This window comes from Amblyomma americanum, chromosome 1 (assembly GCF_052857255.1).
Source record: "Amblyomma americanum isolate KBUSLIRL-KWMA chromosome 1, ASM5285725v1, whole genome shotgun sequence".
In the NCBI taxonomy this organism is placed as follows: Eukaryota; Metazoa; Arthropoda; class Arachnida; order Ixodida; family Ixodidae; genus Amblyomma; species Amblyomma americanum.
In genome coordinates, this window is record NC_135497.1 from 275320250 (window position 1) to 275334346 (window position 14097).

Here is a 14097-nt window from a genome sequence, read left to right on the forward strand (position 1 = left end):
GCGCTGGTCGGAAGCGCAGAGGGAGAAGCCATCACCGTTCATCGGGCGTGTCTTCGCACAGCGATGCTACGAAGAAGAGCCGGAAGAAAACCCGGCGCTCGAAGTCAGGCAGCCGGAGGAAGCGCGGGTCCACCAAGGACTAGCGGAAGATAAGCCCTATCGGGGCGTGTGATCGCAGCTGCAGAGGATAAACCAATCTGGACAAGCGCAGGCACTCTCGAAAACCAAGCAAGAACCCAGGAACAAGTGTGGACATATTGTGCTAACAAATCTGCTTGAAATCCCCCGAAATCAAAATTTCCGCCTAGACTGCTGCCACCGTAGAACAGGCACCGGTATCTCAGGCCCCCGGTGAGAAGACGTGCCACGAGAATGGTGATGTGTCAATGTGAAAAGCAGTTGCCGCGTGTAAATTGCAAGCCACATACGAGCTTCGCTGCTGCTGCTGAAAAAAGAGTAAAATTTGAACTTGATTGCCCATTATTGTTAAAAAATTAAAGGAACATGCCCGAAAACTAGTTTTTTTTTATATATATGTTTGTGTTTTATTTGTTGGCATCAGAGTTTTGGAAACACTGTTGGCCAAATGAGTGCGAAAACATCGCTTTCATTCGTATGTGCTTCTACTCTCGAATTTTTCAGCCTATTCATTTTCTGCATGTCATTGTGATAGTTATGCATAAATGTTGCCGCCTATGTGCTGTTCAGCGCGTCGTGCCTTTATTGAAGATATTATAGCAATTTCTAAGCAGGACGGCTTGGAGCGTTTATGGCATCGAGAAATGAACTAAGAAATCGCAGCACGATCCAGAATAAGAAAAATTAGATGACTTAGTGACCGGTTTGTGGTGGATAGGGCAGCACGTAGGTTACTCCCCTACAATATCCGAATCTTGCGCCATAGCGACAAAGGCAGGGTGGGAGACTGTGCACTGCGCGGCCCCCGAAGACCGAACGAACCAGCTCGCAGCAGTCGGGGGATCAACGGGGGGACTGCACACCAGACGCTGGTGAAATTTACCGGAAACGCAAGGTACTCTCTTAACTCCGACACCTGTAATTTACATGCTCAAAATTACTCGTGTACGCTTCAGTACACACCTCGAACATACGTTTTTAAATATCCGTGTATTCTCTAGACGCGGCATTAGGTGTAAGGGGGTGGAGGACTTCTCAAACCGCAAATGTACAGCTTTTCCCTCCGCCTCCTTCCACTTCTTTGTGGAAAATAAAGCTTGTATGTATGTATGTATGTATGTATGTATGTATGTATGTATGTATGTATGTATGTATGTATGTATGTATGTATGTATGTATGTATGTATGTATGTATGTATGTATGTATGTATGTATGTATGTATGTATGTATGTATGTATGTATGTATGTATGTATGTATGTATGTATGTATGTATGTATGTATGTATGCCTTTTCAAATGACGAGCCGTCGTGACGGATCGAACCAATGACTTTTCGCAGCGTTTTAAGAGGAAGAGAAATCTTTTTGAACGGCTGTAATATTTTGTCGTAATCTCCTATGGAACTTTACTTCTGGATGCCACTATACCTTGGCCAATCCCCTCCTGTGGGTATGTGCCATGTTCTAAGAGGAAGAAGTAAGAAAGCTGGGTGTTGAAATGCTTTTAGCTAAAAAAAGAGCATCGGCCGTTGGCCGAGGTCTTCAGACACCTGGAGTTACCACAGACTCGTACAAAGTTGTCCTCCCTCGACTACCTGCCGGTAATGTTGTCCTCAACACCGTCTTTCTGCAAGCTCACCTCAAGGGTCACCCATACCGTGCTCACGACTTCCAAGAAGCGCTCGCGCAGGCTCTAGATCTCTGTGAGATTCTATGCATTGGCCAGTACCAAATGAGCCACGTTTGGATGTTTACCAGCGATAGCAGTTCCTATTGTCTATGCCATTACACCTAGGCCAACCCCCTCGTGTGGGTATGTGCCATCTTCTAAGAGGAAGAAGAAGTAGGACAGCTGTGTCTTGAAATCCTTTTAGCTGTACAAAGCGCATCGACCGTTGACCGAGGTCTTCCGACACCTGGAGTTACCCCGTTCCCGTACACAGTTGTCCTCCCTCGACTTCCTACCGGTAATATTGCCCTCAACACCGCCTTTGTGCATGCTGACCTCTAGGTTCGCCCATGCCGTGCTCACGACTTCCATGAAGCGCTCGCGCAGATTCTGAATCTCTGTGAGGTTCTATGCATTGGCCAGTACCAAATGAGCCACGTATGGATGTTTACCAGCGATAGCAGTTCCTGAAAACAGAAGATGATTGACAAAGCACAGTTCCACGCCAAAGGTCTAAAATGTATCGTCTTTCACCCGGACAGAAAAACGTGACGCGTAAGCTTCTTTAGCTCCCGCTCTATATGGAGCACCCGAGGAATGTGGAAGCATTGGAGCCTTTTGCAACTGTACAAACTCTCGAGCGTGAGAAGTGGAGGTGCCCCTGGATGGAGCACATGAAAACAACGAACCGTGAAATCTCGTGAAAACCGTGAAAACCCTGAAATCACACGCTCAACGTTTTCGGTGTACAGGCTATCGTTGTGATGCCAGGCAGGCCTCCACTGTGTCATCGTTGTAGCCGTGTGGGCCATTAATACGACGTCAGTGTCTTACGCCTACATGCACTCAATAGCGACGCTTTGGGCAAAAATAAGACAACTGTGCCATGAGCGATGCTGTCAGGTTACGCATGGTGAACTGGACACATGAGGATGAAGTGTTGTCAGAACACAGAAGAGGAACGAAAGGCTTCTGCACCAAATAACTGCAAGGGACCGCCTGCAGGCATAAGGACCAACTGGAGTCTCCGTGTCCAGATCCAAAGCCACCGGACACGGGTCTGCTGGGGCCTGCTACTTTCAGTCCTGTGCTGGCTGCTCAGGAGCCATCTGTCACCCATCAATCACGACAGCTGGACACCCGTTCTGTATAGGCACTGGTGGCGCTACAACGAGTGAATGTGATACATGCCTTTCTCGCTGCCGATGCCCCTTCGTCGCCGGAGTGCAGCAGTGTGTCGACTGAATTGTCAGCCTCTAGTGTGTTCGGTGCTCGTCGGATGTCAGCGTAGTTGCGATCGACGTGGTCCGCTCGGAGTCATGGGCCGAAGACTCAGAAGAGGCGATGGACAACAGTGCACATTTGAAGGGTCCTGCAGAGAGAGGTGGACGAATAGTGAGTAGGGCGAGTTGGATGTAGTTCATTTTGGCGGTAAATTTCAGCACGAACGGAAGAACACATAAAGGGGACAAAACACGCGCTGTTTTTTATGCACACAGAACTTGTCAAGTGCGGAGCGTAAACACGAGAGCGATACTAATCTTAACCAACTTGAGGTGCCCTGACGAAAAGTTCAGTATCGGCTTTTTGGACCTAGGTTTGTTCATCCAACACACATGCCCCTCCTTGAACCTGAGCCTGAGGTCGAGAAACTGGAGCTCGTCGTTCACTGGTACATCTAATGTGAACTTAAGGCCCATGGCATTCTCTTTAAAAACCTTGGAGACGTCTTCAGTACGCCTCTCCTGTCCAGTCTTTTCAACCAGTACAAGAAGATCGTCCACATACCTCCAAATCCGTAATGCCAGACGATTAATGTTACGGGATATGGCCTCATCCACTTTTCCAAGGAAAATGTTGCTGAGAACAGGAGCTACATGGGACCCAAATGCATACGCCTTGTTTCTGAAGGAAGATTTCATCTCGCCATCCTACAAACGTCGAATTTAGGTAGAAAGAAAGCAGCTCCAAAAAACTCTCAACCGAAATCCCACTTCAACCTATAAATTGCACTTCGTCGTTTTGTTGGGTGATACACTCCTTTACTGGAACCATGAATTTGTCATGGGGAAGGGCATAGTACAAATCCTCTACATCAATACTGAACTCGAAACACGTCCCTGGGTTGCTATCCCGAAAGTGCTGCTCAACTGTTCCCGAGTTCCGGACAACAAAAGCGTCGGCAACTGTTAACTGGTCAAGTTGCTTTTGCAAAAACCTGGACACAGCGTGTTGCCAGGTGTTACGCTCGGAAATTATGGTGCGAAAAGGAATTTCCGGTTTCTGTGTCTTGGCAGCAAAAAAAAACACTTCTATTAGTGACAGTTTAGCCTTTTTTACACCAGTGGCTAGCTTCGCAAGGTTCATCCAGGATAACTGTTCCACTGCACTGCGCTTTACTTTATCGCACTTGACTGTAACCTGCTTAAAATTATTATCAAGGGCGACCCCGTGCCTTCTCCGAGTAAGCATTTTCCGGCACCACCACGAAAAAGCCCTTTTTATCGGATACAACTAGACGTAGGCTACTGCTCTCGAGAAACTCGGCCGTAGCACGCAGACTTTTTCAGTTCCGCGGCCTACCTACACTTCTTGTCAACGCGTCGACGCACTCCACAGCACAGCGATGTCGGTCTTCCTCAGCTACGGTCTTCCTCGGCGCTTGTTTTGTCCCGTTTCTGTGTCCTCCGTCCGTTTGCACTGAATTTTGCCGCCAGTGAGAGGTGGGCATCCTCACGAGGGTGTGCCCTCACTAGAGCGTGCTCACCCTCACCTCTTGAGGATTTCACTCGTTGAGGTGGGGCTGAGGGAGAATAGCCGCATGGAAATTGGTGAGGACTGCGGCGAGGGAGGGAAGACATGATGATGAGAGAGTAAGGGAGGACAAGATGCACTGTCTGAGGGCAAGGGTGCTGGCCCAACCCGTACTCCAAGCTAACGTTTTTGTTTGTGCAGCCCGTTATGAATTCCCGTTTTAAAGCGCTACTTCTTATGGTGAAGGTTCCTGTAGAAGAAGTAGCTTCTGCAGTCTGGAGGTATACGACGTAAACACTACAGGCGGGGAGCCGCACGCCTTCTCCGTGCCGCGATGTACCGCACTGGTGATAACGCTATACCGAAAAATGCGCTCCTCTAACTCAAAAAGCCATTGTTTATAAGCTGTGCAAATTATTAGGTGAAACACCCCGTATAGTGTGCTAACAAGGGGGCACTGGCTGGGTCACGCAGGTTGCCGCCGGTACAAGGGGAACTATGGTACCGCAGCCAAGATTTTCGTTATCATCCCGGTGTCTGTCAGATGATCAGAGTGTAGAGTAAAACATGCAGAAGTTATACTTCGTAAGGCTGTTGAATTTTCATGTTCTAAGCCTTGGTTCCCAGAACGAAGTCTGATTTAAGCTCTGTGTGGTTTCAGAGAACTGGCAGCAAGGAAAAATGCTCTTACGAAATTTCGTTGTCAAATCAAAGCATATTGGCGGCGTTGGTGTCAATTTTTTTCATTCACAGTGTGAGTAGTTCTGTACAGTCGTATCTTCATTTTATTTTTTATTTTCGCTGCAACTGCGACATAGGATAGCGGTGGCGCAGTGTGGTGGGCAAAACCAACCACTGTAGTTTTGCCATGGAGATAAAGCAGCAGCTTAGCCACGTTGGTCCCTCTGGGTTGCATTGTACGACGCGCTAAAACAGAAGCACTGTTCTCCATATAACAGGAGCACATCTCTTGGTTTATTTCTTTCCTTGTTAAGACGTGTGACCCTGTAATCGAGCACCTGATTTTGTGAAAGAAATTTCTTGCAGGCCTGGTAGGAAACTGACACTCAGCGTTTGGGTAGTGCGTAGACGTGAAAGCAAAAAAAAATCATGGGCGGTTTAGCTTGGGGTTAACCACGAATTATCGTGCGCTACCGACATTAGCCCTGGTTTTGCATCGTTTATTTCGGCTTTCTGTGTTTTGCTTGGCCTGATCTGGTTGATTACCATATGATGAAGTTTCCGTATAGTTTCATAATTTTACACTTCTACTGCGGTAGAATGCGACATTCTCCACATTCACAAATCTCTGGGAGTCCTCTTTCCGCTCCTGGCGCAAAGGTGCGGCGGTTAAGCTACCCGCCACTGCCCGGCGATGGCAGGTGATGCCATAGGTGGGGCTTGTGAGAGCTATTGTTCCTAAAGAACATCCCATGACTAATCAATAATTGAATTGCCATGGCGGTCTGTTTACTCACAGTCCATTGGGCAGCTTGTGATGACGTCACAACTTCAGGTCACCAAAGTTTTACACGTGCTAGAAGCACGCCTCGGACGGACGGACGGACGCACGGACGGACAAACGGGTGGGCAGGCAAGCAGGCGGGCGCGCGGGCGGGCGCGCGGGCGGGTGGGCAGGCAGGCAGGCAGGCAGGCAGGCAGGCAGGCAGGCAGGCAGGCAACTGCTTTTCAGCTGAGTGGAAGGGCTGGGGCACGAAAATGATAACCACAGTAATCGTTCACTCCAGACTTCATTTTAGCAACCGGTTTCGTTTTAAAGAGGCCAGAATAAAGTTTTGTTTTAAGCAACAGCATAAGAGCCTCACTGTATAACGGAAAGCCGGCATTGCACTATGAGAAAATACTAAAGAAAACAAAAATTTTATACATGAGGGACCGGGATAAGAAACCGCTTCGGCGCTAAAAAAAATCAGTTCCGCTGGCCACTGCTTCGGACTACTGCGCATCGCCACAAATTTTTAAAGCGTGGCATTTATTGTTTAGATCGGCTAAAATATTTGCAAAGCTTTTAGGAAATGCCACGAAGCACGTCGCAAACTGACTGAGCAATAGAGGACAAGATGCGAGGTAAGGCACCCACCGAGAGGGAGTGCACTCCGGTTTAAAGACGGTCGGTGCGTACTCTTCCCTCAGATGAATAGTCAGTTAGGAGACAACTAAACATCCTGTTTGTACGAAATGCCAGCTCTCGAGCAGAGCTTGCAATGTGGTCGTCTTCGTCACGTACCCGCCTTCACGCTCGTTAAGCTGCCAGTCTCTCGCGCTGCACTCTGAAAGCTTCGTCTCCTTCATCTTCCATCCGTGCGCGTGCAAAGCGTCATCAGGCGAGCATACAGCAAACCGCACGGAATGGTGAGCCATTAGAAGCAATGAAATTCAGAAGACCCATTGCTATTACAGTATCTTTTGGTAATGGTAATTAAGAGACCTACAGTTCTGAGTCTGTTCTGTGCTTAGCACTTATTGAAATCGTCATGGTAAAAGCTACTTTTTTTTTTAATATTCTTGGCGCACATAGGTTTTTGTACACAGGCACAAAAACGCGCTCACTCTTTTTGCACTGCATATATATAACAATGAAATGTTATAAGTGCAGGGCAAAAGCATGCATGAAGTGATATTTTGGGGCTCAACTCGCAACTGTCTCGTTTTGTATCACATATAAGCACGAACAACACACACACACATACACGCAAAAGCACACTATAAGCATCTAGCCTTTCATCCAATAGAGCCTTGAGCGCTTCTTTCATATTTTACTACTCTGTAATATCACCAGAAGCTGCCGACTAAAAAACATAAATCGAGTTTGAAAATGACTGTTTGTGAGGGAGAGGGGGAGGCAGAGCCGACGATGTGAGGGCGGAGGACAGGGAGTGCCATGGATCCAAAACTGAGGGTGAGGGAGGAAAAGTAAAAATGTGGGTATTTGCCCACCTCTGCCTACAGATGATGAGGTGTGTGTCGGTGGCGATGAGCACAAGGCACCTGTTGTTTTGGCATTAGGAAGGGTGACCTCAAAACGAAGGGCGATGCCTGCCCTACAGGCCACCGATTAGCAGGCGGGCCACCCCCGTACATGGGGTGGCGTTCATTCAGACAAGCACCAAAAACGGCAAGCGCCTCAGCATTTCAGGTCGCTACCCTTACATTAGGGGTTTGCGTAACCGTCGAGGGCAACCCCAATTACAGCATCTTTTAAAGAAATGAGGTGTGAGTGTGGAAGCCATCAAGGAATCCAAGTTGCCTTCTTATGAGGAGACTGAAGCTGCTCTCGAGCCCTTTCTGGCGGAATTCATTGTTATCGTTAGTCACTGGAGAGGCTTATCAGGAGGGTACATGCTGTTCCTGGCCATCACACTGGGGAGTACTGCCGGGTCGTATCGCGCAAATGATGACGGGCGGCTTACCTGCTGTCGCGTCGCAATTTCAGGTGTACAGGGGGAATTATTGGTTTTTATGCTTCTGTAAAGCAGCGTGATAGAATACTGCTTTTCCTCTCACTAGTCGCCCTTTTGTGCAAGGATCGTAAAATTTTGCTGTTGAGTGACTTCCATTGTGTTTAGAGAAATGAAGACAGAGCAGTGTTAAGTAAGGTTTAGAACTCTAACGCTGCTTTACGCACTGATTTTTCATGTCAATAAATCCTGGTGGATGTTGGACAAGATAAGGGACATAAAACTCACTTTACTCATTTTCTGTGCTCCACTAGTGCTCTGCTTGACAGGATTTACATTTCAGCAGACAAGTTAGGCAGCGTTTTTGTTACTGGGTGTGGCTCATATTCTTCTGTGATCACTGCTAGGTGTATCTTCAAATAGAGAGGTACAGTCGGCGCATACACCAGCCTCGATGGCAGCTGTGGAAGTTGGATAGCTGTCTGCTCTCGTATGAAATCTTCAAACCTGCTGTATCTACTTTGTTGAAGGACACATGGTCACGCGTTGATTTTCTTTTTGGAAAAAAAATGGAACTTATTTAAACAAGACACAAGCCTAGCTATTAAAACCTCAGCAAGAATCGCGTTTTTGAAGACGCATCACCTTTGAGAGCTTGGCCTTATTTTCTCTGAGGTGCATGATTTAGAGCGGATTAGCCCAGGTGCCTATGCAGAGGATATCACTATAACGGCAAAGCAGAACTTGAGCAGTTTAAAAACGAAAGATACAAGGGGGCTTTGATATTGTCACAAATTGGTTTCAGAATCAAATGGCTAGGCACAGGGCGCAAGGAATCAAGCAGTGTCCCAGCTGGAAAGAGCACGCGCGTCTCACTTCTTTGTCCTCAAGGCGCCGCCCGGGGACACCTGGCGGCATTATTCTCCTTCCCCACCCAAAAAAGGAAAGCAAAAACGTGAGCGCGCTTGGAGCAAACAAGGTTCCCGTTACTGCATAAAGTACGGCGTCATACGCACTACGTGCACACCCACAGGCTGCAGTCGACGGCGCGAACTGCGCAGAGTGCCATCGGGGAGAACTTCATACGTCACATCCGTGATTTGGCGCAGCACTGTGTAGGGTCCAAAGTAGCGGTTCGGGAGCTTCTCCGACAGGCCGGGGCGACGTACCGGGGTCCATACCCACACTTTGTCATCGGGGTGGTACTCGACGTGGCGATGTGGTTGGTTGCAGCATTCCGCCTCCGTTGCCTGCTGCCGGCGGATGTGCATATGGGCCAGTTGGCGGGCTTCCTCTGCGTGCCGGGTTAATTCCTCGGCGTCTGGCGTTAGCGCCAGGTCGTCAGGGGGGCACGGAAGCATGGCGTCGAGCATCATTTGGGCATCACATCCGTAGACGAGGCGAAACTGCGGAAATCGAGTCGTTTCCTGAATCGCCGTGTTGTAGGCTAACGTCAAATATGGGAGGATCTCGTCCCAAGTCTTTTGCTGTACGTCGACGTAGGTTGCGAGCATGTCTGCTAAGGTTTTGTTGAGCCGCTCCGTGAGCCTGTTTGACTGCGGGTGGTATGCAGTAGTCTTGCGGTGGTTCGTGTGACTCAGCTGGAACACCCCGTGCATGAGCTGCGCTGTAAACGCTGTGCCCCTATCGGTGATGACGGAGGACGGGGCGCTATGTCGTAAAACAATGTGGTGTATGAAGAAGGGCGCGATTTCAGAGGATGTACTGCGCGGCACCGCCTGGGCTTCCGCATAGCACGTCATATATTCAGTCGCAACTTTAATCCACTTATTGCCAGAAGACGACACAGAGAATGGGCCAGAAGATCAATGCCGACTTGCTCAAAAGGTGCGTGAGGTGGCGCAATTGGTTGGAGCAAACCTGCGGGCTTGAGCGGTGGCGACTTACGACGCTGGCACTCACGGAAACCTCTGACGTAGCGGTGGAAGGTCTTTGCAAGTTTATGCCAATAATAGCCCTGACGCACTCGAGTGAGCGTGCGTGCAAATCCCAAATGGCCAGAGGGGCTCATCATGACACGCCGAAAGGATTTTGTCGCGGAGGTCTCATGGCACGACTAGGAGGTAGGGCCGGTCACCACTGCTGGAGTTTTTCTTGAACAGTACGCCATTGCGAATGCAAAAAGAGGGCAAGTGGCGGGAAAAGTGTCGAGGTACGTTGGAAGCATGGCCCTCCAGATCATCCATGACAGACCGCAGGTCAGCGTCAGCACGCTGCTTTTCCACTAATTCCGAACTGCTGATCACATCTAGGAAACGATTGTCATCCTCGGCGCTGTCATCAGCTTGCTCGACGGGTGCACATGAGAGCGTGTCGGCGTCTTCCTGTTTACGTCCGGACTTATAGGCAATTGTGTAATCAAATTCCTAAAGGCGAAGGCTCCAGCGTGCTAGGCGGCCTGATGGGTCCCGGAGATTGGTAAGCCAGCATAAGGAATGGTGGTCGGTGACCACTTTAAAATGACGACCATAGATATAAGACCGAAATTTCATCGTGGCCAAGAGGACAGCGATGCACTCCTTTTCCGAGGTGGAGTATTTGATGTCGGGTCGCGAGAGTGTGCGACTGGCATACGCGATTACACGTTCCACGCATTCTTGATGTTGAACGAGGACGGATAGCGTCGGTGTGTATCTCGGTAGCAGTCCCCTCATCGCGGCGCCTCGCATGACCGGTTGAGGGGTAGGCGTCGAGGGAGAGTCGAATGGCCTGAGCACAGGAGACAGTCAGCCAGGCGGGGAGGTTGTCTCCAGTAGCCCATGCTCAGGGGGCAGTCCGATATATCGGCTGCTGACCCGATGCACTGGCGTGTCGACAGGGAGAGGTATTATGTCTTCGATGTTAGGAGGGGTGTGCGACATATTCCAGAGCGATTTGCCCAGCGCACTTCGCCACAAAATGTCACAAATGGGTTTCAGAATCAAAAGGCTCGGCACATGCCGCAAGAGATAAAGCAGTGTCCCGGCTGCAAAGAGCACACGCGTCTCACTTCTTTGTCCTCCAGGCGCCGCCCGGGGACACCTGACGGCAATATGGTCTAGGTCTCTTGTGTTTCTGATTGAGCAACCACCTCATCGGGCCTTGAGTGATGAAGGGCAGACTGCTCTACCTAAAGAAATATTGGTAATTCAATATGGTTGTTGCGCATGCAGCGATGGTCCTGGTATTATTGACGCTTTGTTGGGCTTTTATCGGAAGCTATTTGGGGGTAGTGCGGGCATGAATGTGAGATCAGATTACAATGGCTTATTCGAAGTCTTTCTTCGACTTGACGATGAGCAGCGTGCTGTAGTGGAGGCGCTTATCACTAGACAAAATTACATCTCCCATTTCTGAGCTGACTGCTCCTAAACCCCTGGGCCAGATGGTATTACTAACGAGTTCTATAAAACATTTTCTTTTTGCATAGCGCCTGTTTGGATGAAGGTTATCCAGGCTTCTTATAATGTTGTTTTTTGTCCCCCACATTCTATGCGAAGCATCCTATAATAATTCCAAACACCACAGATACAAAGCGGTTGAAAACTGTTGAGGGATATCGTGCAATTTTCATTGTAATGAGTATTAAACTCTTTTTGAAAAGGTTCTTTGCAATCGTCTGCAGCTAGTTGTCGCTGATGTAATAGGCGCTCATCAGGTCAGCGGTACCAGAGGCCGCAGCATCCAAACCAGTATTCATTTTGTACGTCCACTATTGGAGACAGTACAGATGACACCGGACAAGTGGTTATAATTCGGATTGACCTTTCCAAGGCATTTGACAAAGTTCATCACTATTTCTTGTTAGCGGTTTCGACCATGCGAATATTTGAGATGGTTTGCTTAGGCGCATAAGACTGTGCTATAAGGAGCCCTGTACAAGGCTTATTGTTAACCAAGAGCTCACCAAACCTGTTCTACTGAAATTATCTCTTCGCCAAGGCTGTCCATTGTCGCCTGTTGTTTACCCTACATCTTTAACCCTTTTACCTCAGTATTATTAACAGCGGAAGTATCCGTGGTCTCTCAGTGGCGTAAAGCGAACTTAAGATTTTATCCTATGCAGATGTTTTCTCCTTCTTTCGTTCTGAATAAATGAGTGTGCTTGAAGCATTACATTTTACTGAACAGTTTTGTGAGGTAACAGGTGTGGCTCTTAAGTGAGATAAATCCAAAAGTTTTGGTTGTGACATTGGGGTGCAAGGCCAGGTGATTTTGGTGGAATAAGCTTGAACTGCGGGACCCTTCAGAACATAGGGGTTCGTCTTCAACAAATTTCCAACCATGAAGCCTACTGGGATTCGCAGGTAATGTGTGGCGACAAAGCCAGGTTTGGATGGGTAGGGACCTGTCAGTGTTTGCTCGGGCTCACGTCTGCAACTTTTCTTTATTTGCGGAACTTGCCTATTTCCTGCACGTCGTCCACTGTGCGAGGAAGAAAGTGCAGGTGAAGCTCAGGATATTTGCTACCTTCGTTTTGCGCGCCCAATGGGAACCCATGCGTCACCATAACCTATTTCTTTCTCTAGAGTCTGGTGGAATAGGCCATGTTCACTTATTCGTGCATCAGCTTGTTTCGCGTATTTCTTTTTCAAATCGGCAAACCACCTTTTCTAGTAGCTTTGATTATTAGGCGTCAAGTGCTCATTTGCCTTTCCTATTTGCACCGACTGGTCACACTCGTGAAGGGCATTTATGGGCATCACTTAAGGAAGTTGCTGACACCTTCAATTTTCTCACTGTGCGTTTTTCTTTATACTACCTGCATAGCCTCTCCAGATGACCGATGACTCAGACACTTAGAGAGTATTTGTTTCCAGTACTGTTGTACGGACAACCTTTCCTATTTCCTTGAAACCAGTGTTTTAAAACGTGTTATGCGAATGTGCATTTTTTGTGCTGCAAAAACGTTCTTCTTTAAACTGCACTCATCCACGCCGCCTGTGAAGGGATGCCTTCATTCTTATGATATGCTTGAGCCATGGAGGGTGAATTGCCGCCTTTTCATTGCACCAGAGGCAATTCACCATTATTTTATTCTGTGCAATGATGCTGTGTTCTTCTGGTACAAATTACAACGAACAATTAAAAAGGACATTGACATCACGCCCTAGAGTATCCGTTTTCTGCCTGTGCTAAAAAACTGTGTTGTGCGATATGGTCCTATATGTAGTACGGACTATTTAGACTCTGGAGGATCCGCATGATGAACCGCCACGCAATCACCACGGTCGTCAAAATCTCTTTTTCGTGAGGAAATCATTTCGGTGCGGGGAGGATATGCTGTTCTGGAATAGCCGCCTAACTGGCTCCCCTATCTAGATGTGCGTGTGTGCCTCCAAGGCATTTAATGTTTGGGGATGTGAGGTCGTGCAGTGGTATATGGTGGCCTGGTGTTTTGTAGCGTAAGCATGCTCAGATTTCTATTTTCGGTACTCTTTTCATGCAATAAGAAAAAGAGCCGTCGCGGCGGAGAGGAAGCGCCTCCTTCTCGAACGCCATATACCCTGGTTCGATTCCCGGCCTATAACCCCTGTTTTTTTTATTCATTGAGTGGGCGTGGCCTCTGATTCTTACGCAGCCCCCGAATGTTTCCGACGTGAGGTACCGACATCTACAACTACTGCTACTACAACGCCGACAGCTTTTCGACCGAACGAGGTGTATACGCTGTCGCGTAAAGGCGCATTTTTTCTTGTATGTCATTGCTTTTAGGGATCATTATGGTCACGTTTCTAGTAGACAAAACAATGGGAATTGTTACTGGCGCAAAATTTTCAGTGTGTTGCTTCTTGCACTGCAGATAAAGCGACCAGTGTCCCATTAACTACAGTACGAGAAGCAATACACTGAAAGTCTCCCGCCTTGACCAGTGTCCCATGAACTGCAGTGCGAGTCCCAGCATTGGATAGCGCTCTTTTGGCAGCGCAGTTTCGTTTTCGCTCCTGCGCAACCCCAGAACTCCATCTGCTGATCCAGTCAAACTGATTGCTAGTTAGCGCTTCCGAGCTCTATCTGGTGCAATACACCACTGACAATGTTAAGCTTAAAAGCGCTCATTTACCTCAAAAAGCCTATTTTTAAAGACGGCTTACGGTCTTAGGTGAAAGGCCCTGT